At 40.8% G+C, this 20,259-nt stretch overlaps 1 pseudogene; it reads right to left on the minus strand.

Annotated features, from left to right (window-relative positions):
* Positions 1–10,136: 10,136 nt before the first annotated feature.
* On the minus strand, positions 10,137–15,727 carry LOC122439428 (annotated as a pseudogene).
* Between the last annotated feature and the right edge of the window lie 4,532 nt (positions 15,728–20,259).

Raw genomic sequence — 20,259 nt, forward strand, 5'->3', positions numbered from 1 at the left:
GCTTTATATGAATTATCTCACTGAATCCTCAAAAAGCTCCATGTTGCAAAATTGAGACATAAAAAGTTTGAGTAGCAAGTTCAAGGTCACACCATTTTTTAGGGGCAGAGACTGGCTCTAAACTGAAATGTACTTAGTTCAGATAGCCTACATTAACCTAGGTTTTATAGCCTCTAAACTGAATTGTAAATCACACTGCTACTGAAACTGTTTTGGATTAGCTCCGAAAGAACAAATTCTTATGCCATTAAACAGTTTTATTTCCCTCCCACCCTCAAACACCCAAAAAGCACAGGTGATATGCAGTCATCTTCTGAATTTCCTGTCTTCTCACAATTAGAGATTCTTTTTAATTAACCAACATTAATTGGAGAACAATAGCATATATGAGAGTACATAGAATCACGGTGCAAAACAATCACCTCATAGAAGCCAAATCAACTTGAGAAGTAAAGTTAAGAAATTCTGCCTCGGCCAAGGAAATGAAAAGGAAAATGGAGTCAAGGAGTTTATAGTCTTGTGTTTTTCCCCTCCAATGACTCATGTCACCTCAATCTTAGACATATCTGTACACATCCCAGTCTATTCATCATTCAACTGCACTGCTAAATCTTTCTTCAATGAAATACCAAGGACCTATAACAAACTTCTCCCTCAAAAATACTAAGCCACTCTTTGCCTTTAATTTAAAATCTCTTAAAGTGTCATTTCTCCCATAAGTCCTTTCAAAATTGATCACTGAAAAGCTACAACTCAACTATTCTTCACCCTGGACGTTGGAGTTCAACAGCTACTTTTCCTAACTTCTAACCAACTTGTATCCACCTACAGATGACACTCTTTAAATGTCATATATCTTCAAAATTATGGTTGTGATAAATTATCTAACTTTCCTATTGGATTTGCATCTAGTCCAATATCATTCAAAATTACCTTCTTGAGTAATAGCTACAAAACCATATTATTATTAGAGTGGGGTGGGGGCTTCAAATTTCTGTCAGTATAAAGAGTTGTTCACAAAAAAATGTTTAACACCTTCAAGAGGCACGCCGACTGATGAGTTAAATTTGTTGAATATTTCAAAATACACTTTTTGTATTTGTTGGAAATGGGTTAACTGTATCACAGCATTGATTTTGTTTGTGAATGTGAAGCAACAACACCCATTCACATGCACCTTCCCTTCACACTAGGCAGCTCTTTTCTCAGTGATAATGGTCTGCTTTGCAGAGTACCTAATTGAACAGTAATATGACAGTTTTAATAATAACACAAATAAAAATACCATTGACAGGTATTGAATTTCTTTGCTATTTAGATAGTCTATTATATTTAACAAGAAAAATTATGTAGACATCAAGCACCTCTGGCTCTAAATTGATTTTATTTGCCCTACCCTTTAAAAGTCTTAAATAGGTAGCATGTATCTTTTGTATGAAATATAATTTGGAAAGTGGCATGTTTCCTTTTAATGCAACAAATAGTCTTTGAGTGTTTGGCCAGGCAATAAGAAGCTTATAGTCTTATAGGTTAAAAAAATCAATAAAACCCAATGATACATGAAATACTGACCAGATAAGATGCCATATGAACAAAGGACAATGTGAACCCTAGAGCCAGCAAGCGGGATCAGAGATGGCATCAATACAGACAGGTTGTGAGTATTAGCAAATCATCTCAAAATGGAGGAAGAAATAAAGGGAACCTATTAATTCACAGGCCTCAGAGGCCCAGACCCTGGCCAGCGTTTAAGTGTGATGGTTGGTGATGGTATTGAGACTCGCTGCAATTCTCAATAATGCTCCTAGCTCCCCAGTTCTACCTACCAGTCCCCTGGATGACTTCCTCGTGTTAACAAAAATGGCCGTGGTCGTTTGAGGCTGTTCCCCTACATACTAGACAGAAGCATCTTTTCCCAGCATTCCCAGGAAAAGTTCTAAATTCATTCTGATTGGACAGGGTCATGGCACCTGTGAATTAGTTACTGAATCTGTGAAAAACAGCTTCCTAATTGGATTAAATCAAACATGGTTAATACCCCCAGCTCAGCGTCACCTCCCTACATCCACATTGCTCCCTTACGGCAATCAGGGCTATTAGTTGGTGCAAAGGGAAGAAACTGGCAGGCAACCAACGGCTAACTACTGGAATTTATCTTCCTCTTGGCTTACTTTGGCTGTAAAATTAATTATATTCAGCTAAATTTATGTTGTTGTTTCTAAGTTTGCATATACAATGTTAATCCGGCGTGATGCCCATCTAAGGAAACCCTGATAATGAAGAGTTGGTGGCAGATTCATCATATAGGGTCCCCAATCTTCATGGAATGACAGGCAGTATTTCAAAGTCAAATAAAACCAGTTTCATTCTCAGTTCTGCCACTGCATAACCCCAAAGGAGTCACAGCTCATTGCACACCTCCGTTTCTTCTCAATACACTTCAGTTCTTCTTTGTAAACTGGATATAAACACCTTACCTTAGCGAATTATTGCAGAAATTGATGATGACAAAGGGAATGTACTTGGCCTGTGGAGATGGTTAAAGAAGCTATTATTATTACTGTTATTGCTATTATCCTCATCATCAAAATCTACATCATCACCCAACCCTGAACGGACAATGGTAACAGAGTCATAGATGTACAGACTTTTAGGGTAAGTAGGGTGCCTTGGAAATCAAATAATCAGCCGAGGCCTGTAGTAGAAGTTGACTGCCTTTGGCCTTTTCAGTATAGAACCAATGCTCTCCCTTTCAAACACTTCTTTGAAAGGAATTTGACCATTAGCTGTGTAATCTAAGGCAATTTATTTAACCTCTTTAAAATTAGTTTCCTCATCTGAGAACATATTAAAATATCTACTTCACAGGGTTAAATAAATTAATGTATCTGACACATTCCATAAAAAAAAAACAAGTATTTTGCTACTATCATTATAATTATTACAAAAATATCCCACTAGTAACCAGGAGAAACAGTACTCTCCAAACTGAAAGTGCTTCCCTGATACTGTTTTGGGAACACTACTGTTGTTACCTTAAGATTTTGTTCACCCTCCCCTTGCATTCTCATTGAGACACAGTTGAGAAGATGAATCAGGAAAAACACTTTAAAAAGTTTCCACCTGCAATGTTTGGGAAACAGAGTATGTGAACCACACTGTCGCTCATCTATTGTATCTTCACGCCTTACCATGAAACAAACTTGCTCTAATGTCTCTTCCTACTTATTAAGCAAAGGACACGATAAAGAGCCATTTTGTGAGAAAGCATGAAGGCAAGGACAGCATGTTCTTTACAGTGAAATGAAAAATTTTCTTTAAAAGACAAACCCTTCATTCCAAAAATTTGAATGGGAAAACATTTAGCAAATAATTCCAGGCAGCTAAATTTAACGAAGTGAAAAAGTCCCATAAAATATGTTCTTGGACATTTACTTTGTTAAATTTTCATTCACTGTTAGCCACTGCCTCCAAGTTTTCGATTCTAAGATAGCTGATATAAAGAGGAATGCATTTGATTCACAGATGTAGAGAACAAGGTAGTGGTTACCAGTGAGGAGCGGGAATGAGGCAGGGGCAAGACAGAGGAGGTAGGAGAGGAAGAGGTACAAACCTTAAGGTGTAAACTGTACAACAAAGAGAAAACAGTCAACGTTTTATAATAATTATGTGTGCGTTAACTGCTCAGTTGTGTTCCAACTCTATGCAGCTCCATGGGCTGTAATCCACCAGGCTTCTCTGTTCATGGGAGTCTCCAGGCAAGACTACTGGAGTGGATTGCCAGGCCCTCCTTCAGGGAAACTTTCCAACCCAGGGATCAAACCCGGCTCTCCTGCATTGCAGGAGGACTCTACCATCTGAGCAACGAAGAAAGCCTCCAATATAATAACTATAAATGGAGAATAAAATTGTGAATCACTATATTGTATACCTATAACATATAATACTATACAGCAACTATATTTCCATTTAAAAAATCATAAGAAAGAAATGTATTAATAAATGCATTTACTATTCAAAAGACACTATCAAGAAAGCAGAAACACAATCCACAGAATGGGAGATGATATTCAGAAATCATATCTGATAAGGGAATACAGATATATATCTTCACAAATATGAAGATATATGAAGATGTATTCTTCATACAGAATACATAAAGAACTCATACAACTTAATAAAAAGACATATAATCCAAAATCAAAATGGGCAAAGATCCTAAAGAGACAATTCTCCAAAGAAAATAAACATATAGCCATAAGAAAACAAAACAAAACAAACAAAAAAAAATATAGCCATAAGCACAGGTAAAAATGCTCAATATCATTAAGCCATTCAGTTCAGTTCAGTTCAGTTCAGTCACTCAGTCATGTCCGACTCTTTGTGACCCCATGAATCACAGCACGCCAGGCCTCCCTGTCCATCACTAACTCCTGGAGTTTACCCAAACTCATGTCCATCGAGTCAGTGATGCCATCCAGCCACCTCATCCTCTGTCATCCCCTTCTCCTCCTGCCCCCAATCCCTCCCAGCATCAGGGTCTTTTCCAATGAATCAACTCTTCTCATTAGGTGGCCAAAGTATTGGAGTTTCAGCTTCAGCAACAGCCGTTCCAATTAACACCCAGGACTCATCTCCTTTAGAATGGACTGGTTGGATCTCCTTGCAGTCCAAGGGACTCTCAGGAGTCTTCTCTAACACCATAGTTCAAAAGCATCAATTTTTTGGTGCTCAGCTTTCTTCACAGTCCAACTCTCACATCCATACATGACCACTGGAAAAACCACAGCCTTGACTAGATGGACCTTTATTGGCAAAGTAATGTCTCTGTTTTTTAATATGCTGTCTAGCTTGGTCATAACTTTTCTTCCAAGGAGTAAGCATCTTTTAATTTCATGGCTGCAACCACTATCTGCAGTGATTTTGGAGCCCAAAAAAATAAAGTCATCCACTGTTTCCACTATCTCCCCATCTATTTGCCATGAAGTAATGGGACGGGATGCCATGCTCTTAGTTTTCTGAATGTTAAGCTTTAAGCCAACTTTTTCACTCTCCTCTGTCACTTTCATCAAGAGGCTCTTTAGTTCCTCTTCACTCTCTGCCATAAGGGTGGTGTCATCTGCATATCTAAGGTTATTGATACTTCTTCCAGCTTGTGCTTCTTCCAGACCAGCATTTCTCATGATGTACTCTGCATTTAAGTTAAATAAGCAGGGTGACAATATACAACCTTGACGTACTCCTTTTCCTGTTTGGAACCAGTCTGTTGTTCCATGCCCAGTTCTAACTGTTGCTTCCTGACCTGCATATAGGTTTCTCAAGAGGTGGGTCAGGTGGTCTGGTATTTCCATCCCTTTCAGAATTTTCCACAGTTTATTGTGATCCACACAGTCAAAGGCTTTGACATAGTCAATAAAGTAGAAATAGATGTTTTTCTGGAACTCTCTTGCTTTTTCAATGATCCAGCAGATGTCAGCAATTTGATCTCTGGTTCCTCTGCCTTTTCTAAAATCAGCTTGAACATCTGGAAGCTCACGGTTCATGTATTGCTGAAGCCTGGCTTGGAGAATTTTGAGCATTACTTTACTAGCGTGTGAGATGAGTGCAATTGTGCAGTAGTTTGAGCATTCTTTGGGATTGCCTTTCTTTGGGATTGGAGTGAAAAGTGACCTTTTCCAGTCCTGTGACCACTGCTGAGTTTTCCAAATTTAGCCATTAGGGAAATGCAAATCTAAATGCCTGTTTCTATGCCTGTTACCATTAATAAATCCAAAAAGTTTGTTCCTGCTCTATTATCAAAACAATCTAAGTTGTACTACATATACACAATGGTATAATCAGTTCAGTTCAGTTCAGTCACTCAGTCATGTCCAACTCTTTGCAACCCCATGGACTGCAGCACGCCAGGCCTCCCTGTCCATCACCAACTCTCAGAGCTTGCTCAGACTCATGTTCATCAAGTCGGTGATGCCATCCAACCATCTCATCCTCTGTCGTCCCCGTCTCCTCCTGTTTTCAGTCTTTCCCAGCATCAGGGTCTTTTCCAATCAGTCAGTTCTTCGCATCAGGTAGCCAAAGTATTGGAGTTTCAGCTTCAGCATCAGTCCTTCCAATGAATATTTAGGACTGATTTCCTTTAGGATGGACTGGTTGGATCTCCTTGCAGTCCAAGGGACTCTCAAGAGTCTTCTCTAACACCACAGTTCAAAAGCATCAATTCTTCAGTGCTCAGCTTTCTTTATAGTCCAACTCTCATATCCACACATGACCACTGGAAAAACCATAACCTTGACTAGACAGACCTTTGTTGGCAAAGTAATGGCTCTGCTCTTTAATATGCTGTCTATAATGGTCATAGCTTTTCTTCCAAGAAACAAGTATCTTTTAATTTCAAGGCTGCAGTCACCATCTGCAGTGATTTTGGAGCCCCAAAAATAAGGTCTGTCACTGTTTCCATTGTTTCTCCATCTATTTGCCATGAAGTGATGGGACCGGATGCCATGATCTTAGTTTTTTGAATGTTGAGTTTTAAGCCAGCTTTTTCACTCTCCTTTTTCACTTTCAAAAAGAGGCTTTTTAGTTCCTCTTTGCTTTCTGCCATAAGGGTGGTGTCAAGTGCATATCTGAGGTTATTGGTGTTTCTCCCAGCAATCTCAATTCCAGCCTGTGCTTCATCCATACTAGCATTTCGCAAGATGTACTCTGCATATACATTAAATAAACAGGGTTACAATATACAGCCTTGACGTACTCCTTTCCCAATTTGGAACCAGTCCATTTTCCCATGTCTGGTTCTAACTGTTGCTTCTTGACCTGCATACAGATTTCTCAGGAGGCAGGTAAGATGGTCTGGTATTCCCATCTCTTTCAGAATTTTCCAGTTTGTTATGATCCACACAAAGGCTTTGGTGTAATCAACAAAGCAGAAGCAGATGTTTTTCTGGAACTCTCTTGCTTTTTCTATGATCCAATGGATATTGGCAATTTGCCTTTTCTAAATCCAGCTTGAACATCTAGAAGTTCTCAGTTCATGTACTATTGGAGCCTGGCTTGGAGAATTTTGAGCATGACTGCTAGAATGTGAGGTGAGTGCAATTGTGCAGTAGTTTGAATATTCTTTGGCATTGCCTTTCTGTCATTGTACAAAATGAAGCAGGGCAAAGGCTAACAGAGTTTTGCCAAGAGAACACACTGGTCATAGCAAACACCCTCTTCCAACAACACAAGAGAAGACTCTACACATTGACATCACCAGATGGTCAATACCAAAATAAGATTGATTATATTCTTTGCAGCCAAAGATGGAGAAGCTCTATACAGCCAGCAAAAACAAGACCAGGAGCTGACTGTGGCTCAGAACATGAACTCCTTATTACCAAATTCAGACTTAAATTGAAGAAACTAGGGAAAACCACTAGACCATTCAGGTATGACCTAAATCAAATCCCTTATGATTATACAGTGGAAGTTACAAATAGATTCAAGGGATTAGACAGAATAGACAGAGTGCCTGAAGAACTATGGACGGAGGTTTGTGATATTTTCCAGGAGGCAGTGATCAAGATCATCCTCAAGAAAAAGAAATGCAAAAAGGCAAAATGGTTGTCCGAGGAGGCCTTACAAATAGCTGAGAAAAGAAGACAAATTAAAGGCAAAGGAGAAGAGATAAACCCATCTGAATGCAGAGTTCCTAAGAATAGTAAGGAGAGATAAGAAAGCCTTCCTCAGTGATCAATGCAAAGAAATAGAGGAAAACAACAGAATGGGAAAGACTACAGATCTCTTCAAGAAAATCAGAGATACCAAGGGAACATTTCACACAAAGATAGGCACAATAAAGGACAGAAATGGTATGAACCTAACAGAAGCCGAACATGTTAAGAAAAGGGGGCAAAAATATACGGAAGAACTATACAAAAATGATCTTCGTGACCCAGATAACCACTTGGCGTGGTCACTCACCTAGAGCCAGACGTCCTGGAATGCAAAGTCAAGTGGGCCTTAGGAAGCATCACAACGAACAAAGCTAGTGGAGATAATGGAATTTCAGCTGAGCTATTTCAGCCTAAAATATGATGTTGTTAAAGTGCTGCACTCAATATGCCAGCAAATTTTGAAAACTCAGCAGTGGCCACAGGACTGGAAAAGGTCAGTTTTCATTCCAATCCCAAAGAAAGGCAATGTCAAAGAATGGACTATTACTCCTCTATAAAAAAGAATGCATTTGACCTATTTCTAATGAGGTGGATGAACCTAGAGCCTACTATACAAACTGAATAAGTCAGAAAGACAAATATCGTATATTAATGCACATACATGGAATCTAGAAAGATGATACTGGTGAGCCTTTATATAGAGCAGCAAGGGAGAGGCAGACATAGCGAACAGACTTTTGGGCACAGTGAGGGAGAGGGAAGGTGGCATGATTTGAGAGAGCAGCACTGAAACACATGCATTACCGTACGGAAAGCAGAGAGCCAGTGAGAATCTGCTGTATTACACAGGGACCCCAAAGCTGGTGCTCTGCGACAACCTAGGGGGTGGGACGGGGAGGGAGGTTTAAGAGGAAGGAGACGCATGCATACCTATGGCTGATTCATGATGACGTATGGCAGAAACCACTATAAGAATGTAAAGTAATTATCTTCCAGTTAAAAATGAAAGACTGAAAGACGGTAAAAAATCTGATCCTTAAAAACATATAGTAAATTTGACTAGACTAAGTAAAGTTTTAAAATATAATTCAGGACTTATGATAGGTTTTTATATGCTAATGTGAGGTGTGCATGTCCAAGGGAAAATACATCATGTAACATTAATACAGCATCTATTAATTTTTTTTGGAACACATTTTGGGAAATGCTGCTATAAGATTACGCCACTAAGGATTCCACCAGACTAGAAACACAAGAGTAGAGAAGGCATTTAGTTTTGCTTTGAATGTGGGGACTAAGATTTGACTGCTTATTAGGAAATGTTCAGACTCTCTGTTTAAAAAGCCGCACAGCCTCATCAGGACAAGGCAGAGGGAAGAAGCTAGACTGTATCAGTCATTCTTTAAATCTCAGATTCTTCATGTGAAAATAAACCTGCAGGACTAGATGATCTTTAAGTTCCTAAACTCAAAGAGACTAAGAGGAGTCTCTGACTCTAGTACTAATATGTCACAAATATGGTACCATTTGATGCTAAGAAATTTCCTCCATTTGAATATTACCCTCAAAAATATCTTGAAAACAATAATATACCTACTTTTTCCCCCTAAATATGCCAACAAGAACAGATCATGTCCATTTTTTCAGAAGTAGCCACTGTGAGCCAGGTTGGGAGAACAGTTAGGTTAGTTCCTAAGCTAACAGAACACTAAGGTTGCAGTTAGGTTCTTAAGGACAATTGTCCTAGTGAATGGGATATAAAATCTCAAATGGATTTCAGGAACTAAGAAAATGTTTACTGTTGGTTTAATTACACTTAAACCCAAGGTTTTTTATTCACTATTTACTCTTTCTCTCTAGACTTCCCTTCATTCATTTAGCAGTTTCAAAATATTGACCTCAACTGAAAGCAAAATGAGGATGTCTTTTGTTTTATACCTATTTTATGATTACAATAGCAAGATGTACATATTAAAGAGCCATCAAAAATACTACAAAGTGTAGAAAAGATCTTTTAGTCACCTATAACTATTTCTTATCTAAAGGCACTTATTCAAGAACTCCATCTTTTGACAAAACTTCCACATTTAGAGCTTGCTTATTCAATTATTCCAAATTATGGTCAATCTTCAACATTTTGGAAACATAAGTCACTGAACCCTCTGTTTAGTGTCAATACATCAGGAGCACATTAGGAGCGTTCTCTCTTTTTTCAAAACTGGCTTTAAATGCTCATCAGAGCGCCGTGCAAAGGGGCTGGGGTGAGAGCCTGTTACATCTATGAGTGGGGGTTGGGGTGCCCTGAGAGAAAAGGGACCGACCCATCAGGGCAGCTGGGGTGCCCTGGGATTAGGCAGCAAATAGAATTCCCCTCTGGAGGTTCCATGCGCCACCTGGGAGCCAGCCCTCCCTTCAAGGCAGATCACCGGGGAGGGGACGAAGGAGGAGCGCCCGCGGTGGCGGTGATACGGGGTCACGTCCTCAGAGGTACTGCTGGCAACTGGGGTAGCCTAGGGCCGGGGCACCCTCCTTAGCGGGCAGCTGGCTGGGGTCCTCCAGGAATGGGGGTGCATTGCGGAACCGATGGGTGGGGTGGCGCGTGAGAAGGATGAGGGTCAGAAAGACGCCCCCCATCATCGCCTAGCCCACCATGTCCAAGGTGCCACTGTGGGGCGCCAGCACCGCCCGGGTCAGCGCTCCACCGGTGACGGAGCCCCAGGAATCTTCCTTGGCCTGCAGCCACAGCAGACCGCAGGCGAAGGTGGAAATCAGCTCCCCCCTGCAATCCGAAGGGCTGCGATGCTTACAGCGGTGACACTGCCTCTCCATCGGTGCCCAATTCCCACAGGGGCGCCGCGGAAGCCCTTAGTGGCTGGGAAGACCACCGCCGATCACACCCGCGGTGAAGGTACCCCGCGATCACCCCCAATTCGCCACGCACAAGGTTCCCCGAGCCTTCTCATTTTATTTTATTTTTTTAAAACATGTGCATTCAGCATCGGTTTCTCGGTCCATCATCACTGAAAAATTCCCGCCCATGTGCTAAACTCACTTGCTCCTCACTGGTGGAGCCAAATCCCACCTCTGGAGGTGAGTCCCACCTTCCTTCCCTGAGTGACCGAGCCCGGCTTTTGGAGAAAGTCCACCATCAGGGCCGACGAACGTCACCATGGATTCATAGCGGCAACTTGAAATGAGTTCTACCCAACCACCCTCTACCTGACAACCTACAGAATTCCTCAGGACCTCGGGATCACTCGCTGAAATGACTGGCACCACCTTCCAAATAGTTGCTCAGACTGGAAACCTAGGAGTCCTCTTCAGTCTTCCCTGCTCCTTCATCTCCATGTATAATCCATCATCAAGTCCACTGCATGGTTACCCCCTAAATGTGTTATGATTCCATCCCTTTGATGCCATGTCTCCACCTTCACCTCCTTAATCCAAAGTACTATCACCACTGACCTATACTGCTGCCATAATGCCCTGGCTAGGTTCCCTGACTGTGCTTCTCCTCCTTCTAATCTCTTTTCTGCACTGCAGAAGAGAATGAAAATTTTAAAACACAAATACTATATTATGTTCCCTAACCCCTCTTCCCGTAACACCACACTCAGCCCCCATCCTACCACAGGGCTTCTGCTGTGCGAAGGAACACTCCCAGTCCTCCCCCCGCACGCACCTGCTAAAATCTCCTACCCACACATCGGGCTTTCATGCACTTGTCAATTCTGCAGTGAATTAAACCCCAAATTAAGCTAGGCTCCCTGTCATAGGTGCTCACAGTCTCCTTCCTTCTTAGCACTTATCCCAGTTGTAGTTTTATACTTAACTCAGGTTTTTTAAAAATTAATATGTCTTCTCCACTGTATTAGAAGCATAATGATGACAGGGGCTATTTTATTTTTGCTCACTATTGAATGAACAGCTCTCTAGTATAGTGCCTACCACATGTTAGGTTTTAATAAAGGCCTGTGACATTAATCAATTAAATAACAAGGAAGAAAACAAATCCCTCAAAATCCCAGTGCCCCCAAATAATCAGTTATATTTGAAGTATTTCCTTCTAATAATTTTAATGCTTGATGTGTTGATATTTTCATATCTGGCTAGATATTATATACATAATTGTAATTATAATTCTTACATCAAATTCCAAGAATTTTCTAATATCTTTAGTCTTCAAAAACTCCATTTTTAATGGCTGCATGTTATTCCAACTTCTGAATCTAGCCTAACACTTTTGAGCACTCTGCTATTATTAGGATTTCATGATAGCATCATTCTTATAAATAATGTCATAGCAGCCATTTTTGTACATTTTATGCATCTAAACTTATGGCCACTTACACAGGACACATCCCTAAAATAAGGTAAATTCTAAAGTTATGATGCATAAATTTTGTTACGACTTGGGAATACCTGGATATTAAGAATATAAGAGAAATGAATGGTATCATAGTATTTACATATTCCTATGTTGAAATAAATTACTCAGATTTAGATTGCAAGGCAGGGATAGACTAATCAGTTCATTGCAAGCATTTACTCAACTTTTAAAACTATACCTTGTACCCAGCTTACTCTAGGGAAAGACTGACAGAATATTTTGCAGGATGGACTTATTTTTCAGCACTCTGCCCTAGTGTCCTGAAAAGAACCCTCTGGAGAAAATACTTTCCCAGTTTGGGGATTATTTTTTCTGCTTACAAATCTAGTAAGGCTATTGATAGTTCAATGGGGTCCTTCACAGTATTTTCCAGTAATAGTTACACTTTACAAAAATAACATAAATACATCCTAAAGACTCTACTAATTGTATATGTTTAAAAGTTGTTCCTAATATTTCTTTAGATACATTAATCGAGGTCCAGTGTCCTGACTTGGGGCAAGAAATCAATTAAAACACCAACCGCTAAGGCTTCAAGAAGGTGAAATTATCTGGAATGCTGTATATTCCCTCCCTGCTTTCCCCAATTATAGGATTTCCTTTTGGGAGGTTTCCACACAAGAGTCTCAATTACAAGAGTCTATTAACAAAAACAAAGCCTTCTAGATGGGCATTCTTTGCAAGACTATTATTACATTCAAAACAATTGCAGCAATACTGTCAATAAATATATTTACAATTTTCTGATGCTTTATATGAATGTCAGAAGCATCCATTTTTCATTCTGAGAAGATTCAATTCTCAATCTACTATGTAAGCACACATCAAGCTAGGAAAAGAAATCCATGCACAGCATGACCTATTTTTGATGTACTGAATTTCTTCTCAAAAAGAATTAAAAATGGTCATTAAAAAATCTAGACAGAGAAGCATTAATACAATGGATGTAAAAGCATATTTCATATGCTTTTTCATGGATAGTAAGAATGAGTTGTATCTTTTATGAGGTTCTACAACAATAATGTTTAGGTGTATTTTGCTTTATATACATGAATTTAAATCCTCTCCATTCTCAGAATATATTTAAATTCATAGTCATATCCTCAGCTGCCTACTCTAGTAAATAATTCTTTTTGTAAATAAAAGAGCAGCCTTTATTAAGGTAGACTAAATTTTGGTACTATGACTATTCATATTTTTGTCACACTATTATGTTTTTCATTTAGACATACTCAGAGGTACTCTTGCTTCTACAGCAGAATTTTCACTTTTATTATCTAACTCTTCTGCTTTTGTTATAAAATGCACTAAGATTTAAAAAAGCTTTTTCTAACATTTACAACTCCATGACATAAGTATGTATACCTATTTTACAGATGAGGATATCAAAGTTCATAAATAATAAACTGCCTAGAGTTCAATAACTAGAAAAGCAGAATTGGAACCAAGTTCTTTTGGGCTCTGTACCTCTGCTCTTTCCACTACATCAGGTAACAAACTGCACGACCGTGATACCTACAGTTGTGAGCATCACTGATGATATAATTTTTTACCTATTTTTGGCATTCAGCAAATGACACCTACATGTTGTCATCACCATCATTTTTATAATGCCATCTATATATGAGCATGCCTTACCAGAAAAAATATGCTATCAACAAGGCCTCTTCAATCAGAGCGTTTTCTTTTTCTTGCCTATGCCTCCCTTCTATTACCCCATGAATGAAGTACAATTCCGCATTTTCTCCCCTACACACACAAGTTAAGGACAGTAGTAGTAGAGCAGAAAGAACACAGGCTTTTGAGTCATCTAGACCTGCATCTGACTCCTAACATCACGGCTTACAGCTACATAACTATGGACAGTTACTTAACTTCTCTGAGATGACGATCTTTTCATCTGCTAAGGGAATAGCGATGCCTGTCTTTTAGTGTTTGCACATTAGAAGCAATGCATGCACATAGTAGCCACTCTGTCAATAAATTCTCACAATACCCTATGCTTTGGTTAAATCAGACCACATACCAACCCCCCTACCCTTCCATCTGTGCTTTGCCACAGCGTTGGCCTGTAATCCTTCCCTGTCATCCGATTCTTAATCCAACCTTTGTTCAAAAGTCACTTCCATTGAGCTTTCCCAAGTCCTACTAACCAGAAAACAGCTCTCCTTTATAACTTGCTTATTAGACCCACTGTATCTTGTGTCATGAATCTGAGCAAACTCTGGAAGATAGTGGAGGACAAGAGCCTGGCTACAACCCATGAGGTTGCAAAGAATTGGGCCAACAGTAACTGTACAACAACATCATATATCATAATGCTTATATTTGTCTATGTCATTAAACTGTAAGAACTTGGATTACACGTGTAACCATTTAATCTTCTCTGTTTTCTCCAAAGCACCTAGCTAGGATCTGACACTCAACTAATGGATGAATAAATCAAATATACAATGTTTATATGGAATCTATATCCTATCTTTAATCACCTCAAAATCTCTTTATTTAAAATGTACACTGGGAAGACCCAGAGGGATGGGATGGGGAGGGAGGTGGGAGGGGGGATTGGGATGGGGAACACATGTAAATCCATGGCTGATTCATGTCAATGTATGGTAAAAACCACTACAATAAAAAAAAAAAGAAAAAGAAATAAATTAATTAAAAAAATAAAATGTGCAGGAACTCTTGAGTTAACAGTTTCAGACATGCGACCCATTTTTAAAGTGACTAAGTCAAACTTTCTATTCCTTGACCCTTCTCTAGAGAACATCCCTTTGAGGATGGGTATGAATAAACTGGAATTTCCAGAAGAGCCTTAAGAGCACTGAGGCGCACTGTAGAAATGCAGCCTGAATCAAAAGGGATGGGAAGATTACAACAATGTGGTTTAAAGAGAGGGAAGTGATGTGGAAAATCAGATTTTAAAAAAGCGATTCTGCTGAGAATAAACATCTTTTGGTCAAGAAAACTTCTTAACGTATTTGTGAGAAATCAAAAAATTTTATTCATTATTGACTCTTGTACTAGGGTTCTCCAGAGAAATAGAATGTGTGTGTGTGTGTGTGTGTGTGTGTAAAATAAGGAACTGACTGACATGTTTGTGGAGGCTGAGAAGTCTCACAATGCCATCTGCAAGCCAGGGTCACGGGAGAGTCCATGGGGTAGTTTCAGTCCAAGTCTGAAGGCCTGAGAACCAGGCGCCTTAGTGCCGTGAGTCCCGTCTGAGGGCAGGAGAAGGTCAATGTCCCAGCTCAAGTGGTTAGGGAGAGAAGGTGAGGGGGAGGGAGGGGGAAAGAGAAAGAAATCGAGACTGAGAGAATTCTCCCCTCCTCCATCTTCTTGTTCTGATCATGCCCTCACTGGATGATGTCCACCTGCACTGGGGAGGAAAATCTGCTTTATTCCGTCTACTGATTTAAACGCTCATTTCATCGAGACACACAATCACAAACATACCTAAAAATAACGTTCAGCCAAATATCTGGGCACCCTATGATCCAGGCAAGTTAACAAATAAAATTAACCATCATAACCCTCGAGTCTAAAAAGACGTCATTTCGGCAAAAATAGGAAATCCAGCAACGCAAACCAGAGTGGCTAGTCGCTCCTCCGTCTGTTGCTGATCACAGCCACCAGTCTGCGGGTGAGTCACAGCAGGAAAGCCTCGGAGGAGCGACATGGCGGGCACCGAAGCTCAGCAGGCGCTCTGCCTGCCAAGCCCTACCATGTTGGCTGGGGGAAGGGTGCCTTTTCCACATCTGCTGAGGAGCTAAAACCCGAAGGGTTATAACAGGAGACTGGGAAGTTGTTCCAGATTGTCTCCTATGGTCAACAACAGCCTGTCGATAAACCCTCTGGTTCCATATCTACTAGGGAAAAAAAGAGGTAAACTTTTATCAGAATGCCAGACGGTTTATCAACAGGCTGCTGTTGACCATAGGAGACAATCTGGAACAACTTCCCAGGTCTCCTATGTGTAAAATAGATAGCCAATGGGAATGTGCTGTCTGGCTCGGGAAACTAAAAAGGGCTCTGCGTCAACCTAGACGGGTGGGGTGGGGAGGCAGCTGGGAGGGAGGTTCTAAAGGGAGGGTCTGTATGTATCCCTATGGCTGAGTCATGTTGAGGTTTGACAGAAAACAGCAATTATCCCTCAATAAAAAAAAAATAATAAATTAAAAATAAACTACCTGCTTGTGAACTGGGGCTATAAATGCTACAAGGTTCCAAATATTCAGTGTGGCAAGACTTCACCTGTGCTTTCACTATATACAAATTATCTGAGGGCGAGAAAAACACCCCGAAGTCTCGGCTCCCTCAAAGGCTGGAACGGTGTGGAGACAACGGCACAGGTGGGAACCCTGGACAAAACAGGCCAGGAGAGGCACCACACAGTTCCTGTTCCATAGAGAGCCTGCTCCTCAGCCTATCCTCATGGGACTTCTACCTCGCCTGAAGGACCAGGTGGGCTTCCAGTAGTGGCTGGGATGGTAAAGAATCTCCCTGCAATGCAGGAGACCCGGATTCAATCTCTGGGTTGGGAAGATCCCCCGGAGGAGGGCATGATGACCCACTCCGGTATTCTTGCCTGGAGAATTCCATGGACAGAGGAGCCTGGAGGGCTACAGTCCATGGGGTTGCAAAGAGTCGGACACTGAGCGACTTTTTTTTTTTTTTTTTTTTTGAGCGATTTCTTTTTAAGGACTGGATAAATAACTGCCCCTCCAGGAAGGCCTTCCTAATCCTCCTCTTCTTTCTTTTCCCTCCTTCTCCCCCTCCTCCACTAGGACATGCTGAGAATTCAGCTTGACTCCCTCAGTAATACCAACTCGTGTTGCACTTCTCCTTCTCAGCAGTATTTAGGTGTGTCTTGTTCACCGTGGTGGGGTCTTTGCGTGTTGATCTCCCACATAAACCACAGATGCCTTGAGGGCGGGACCAAGCCTCGTTCATTCCTACACACGCCCAGCACTAGGGCGAGGCCTATGTAGGCCCTCCCATGGGCGGCCCCACCTGCCCAGAAGACATTTCCCTGTTCTTGACCTGCTCAGCCATCCTTGAACCGAGTTTCCCACTACTTCTCTCAAGAGGGAGCCATTCGTCACCTGGCTCCGCAATGACCCATCTGTGAGGAGCTCCCGCAGGGACCAGCGTGGCCTTTGGTCCCGCTCTGACTCACTCCTCCACCCGAAGAGGAGTGCCACGTGCAGGGCTTGTGAAAGGGGAATAAGTACACCCAGTCCTGCCCTTGTCTTATCCTTTGTTCCAGCTTTCACGAGGTTGTATTCTGGTCTGCAATCTTGTTTTCAGTCTTCGAGCATCAGTTCAACTCAGAGGCGTATTAGCAGGCTTACCTGATTACACATGTAAACCACATCAAACTGTGTCGGTAATAAGCTGACATTTTGATTTCCATCTGCCTGAGTCCTTTGTCTTTCTCTCAACTGTTTCCAAACTCAAGCAGGAGTGGGTGTGATGTACTGTCTACCTAATATCTTCATACTCACGAGTCCTACTTCAGATTATAATATTTCACTTCCTTGGAAACTCTTTCTTGACCTCTGAAACTTCGTTGGGTCCTCTTGTGTTATATATATATTTCTGTCATGGAACTTATTTAATAGCATATTTGTCTGTAGGACTTTCTTAAACATTTTATTACAGAACATTTCAAGCATACACAGAAGCAGAGATCCCCACACAACCATCACCCAGCTTCATCAGTTGTCTACTAAATTTCATCTACACCCCCATCCTCCCCTAAAAACCCAGACAACTTTGAAGAAATTATACCAGACATCACATCATTTTATCTGTAAATATTCTAGCATATACTTCTAAGAGATAAACACTAATCTCTGTTAGTTTTTCTTACCTAACCTATTTCTGGAATATTTTGATGACTGTTTCTACACACAATTCCTCCCTAGGATTACAAATGTCAGATATGTTGTCTGTTTTATCCCAACCATAAACCCATGTAGCGCAGTAGTAAAGAATCCACCTGCCAGTGCTACAGACATGGGTTTGATCACTGGGTTGGGAGATCTCCTGGAGAGGGAAGTGGCAACCACTCCAGTATTCTTGCTGGAGAATCCCATGGACAGAGCAACCTGGCAGACTAAGGTCCATGGGGTTGCAAAGAGTGAAACACAATTGAACAACTGAACACATATATAAACCTGATATTTGGTAGGTGCTTGATACTGAAACGTAAAGGAAGAGATTTTAAAAGAGAATACAGAAAACCATTTGTAACTAGGGGGCCAGTCAGCATATATTCTCCTTCTATTAGTAATAATACTCAAAATTTGCCTCAACTCTCCTATGACTCAAAAAGTATTGGCTACATCCCCAGCTCCAGGGGTATGGCCCATGGCTTGGATCTGATGAAGGAGAAAAATGCAACCTCCTGGCCAACAAAATTGGTTCAGTGATGAGCACAGGTCCCAATCAAAAACAAAGCAATGATGGGAACTTGCTGGGAAGCCAGAAGAGGAAGTACTTTCTCCAGCTGGACCTGAACCTGGAGAATGAGAGGCTCATGTCACTGCAAGGACAGAATGTATTTGAAAATGGGTCTTTCACAGAGGAAACAGAAAAAGAGATGGAGGCAAAAATCAGGTCCTGGAGAAAGCACTTGAGTACCTGAGACAAACCTCATGGGAGTTGAACCTACTTGTGAATCTTTAAGTTTTTTTTACTCAATAAACACCCTGTAGGCTTAAATAAGGTTCAGCTACATTTTTTCCGTAACTCGATTGAAAGTTTTTGTTTGATGACAATGGAAGAGGGAAAAGATAAAAAGCAAAGAGAAACTCACTTGAGTGATAAAGTATATTCTTTTTCAGTCTAGTACTGGCTCTAGTACGTATATACCCTGAGTCCTCATGGCAAATCAAGCCTCTAGGGCTCATTTATAAGAAAATCCCTCATTTATAAGAAAGAGAAAGATCCCTCATTTATAAGAAAAAGGGAACTAAGTGGTCTCTAAATCCCCTTTGAGAAATTCTGTGAGTTCAGTGGGGAAAGCCTGGGAAAATATATAAGGGATGTGGACTTCCCTGCTGGAAAGAGCATCTGCTTACTGGCATATCATTGCTTTGCTTTAATTAATTTTTAAAGCATTCTGTATCTTCTAGGGGAAAAGAAAACAAAACTTCCAAAATGAGAAAGACTCCTGCTCAGCATTTCCTTGTGAGGCAGTACATACTTTGTAGAAAAAAATAAATATTTTCCCACTCACTATGGCCCAAGACTGTATGATCAGCATCATGAAAGCACATTCAGATATTAGATCTGACCAAGGGAGCCAGAGACATGCATTTGAAAATTTTCCCCTGAGAGACTCTGCCTTCTGCAAAGAATAAGCTCGCCTTAGCTGCCATGGAAATCACTTGTTTCCTCTTAAATATGTGTCTTTATTTCAAGCGCCTCTTTTTGGACTAGTATGAAAATGTTCACCTGGTTGAGAGACAAATCTCAGAATGCTTAAAGGAAATAAAACATTCAGCTATATTTAGGATTCTCTTGGCTTTAAAGTCTGACATGGTTCTTAAATTCTTTTAGGTGAAAATACATGTGTAGAATTGCATCCAGGAATTTGCTTTCTTAAAGAGGGTCAGAATAAAGTGTGGTAGGAACAAATGCCCTTAAGAAGCACAGAGACAGGTCCTTGGCTAGAGGCCTCCCCTGTGCTACCTGATTTCCCACTGTTTCAGAAGGAAGGATGCCTAGACAATGAGAGAACCCATTTCCCCTTTATATTCTCCTCCCCAAGAAGACACTGGAAAGACACCTCCCTTGATTTCACTGTATTTATCCAAATTTTTAAATGTAAATATCCATACAGTCGTTCTAGGGGGCAGTTTGACAATACAGACGTCAAAGCCTTAAAAGCAGGTAAACCCTTTGCAGCATCTAAAATGGCTCCAGTGGTCTGTGCTGCCTGAATTCAACCCTTTGTGTAGTTCCCTGCCACCAGGAAGTGTGGGTATGAGCCTGCATTAGCATCCTATGACTGCTGTGATAAATTATGAGAAGTTGAAAACAATACAAAGTTATTATCTTAGAGTTCTGGAGGCCAGAAGGTCAAAATGGGTCCCAGTGGGCTAATATCATGATGTTGACAGGGGTGCATTTCTTTGGAGGCTTGAAGGAGAAATCCATTTCCTTGCCCTTTTCACTATCTAGAGGCAGCCTGCATGTCTT

The sequence above is a fragment of the Cervus canadensis genome, chromosome 4 (assembly GCF_019320065.1).
Source record: "Cervus canadensis isolate Bull #8, Minnesota chromosome 4, ASM1932006v1, whole genome shotgun sequence".
NCBI classification, from domain to species: Eukaryota; Metazoa; Chordata; class Mammalia; order Artiodactyla; family Cervidae; genus Cervus; species Cervus canadensis.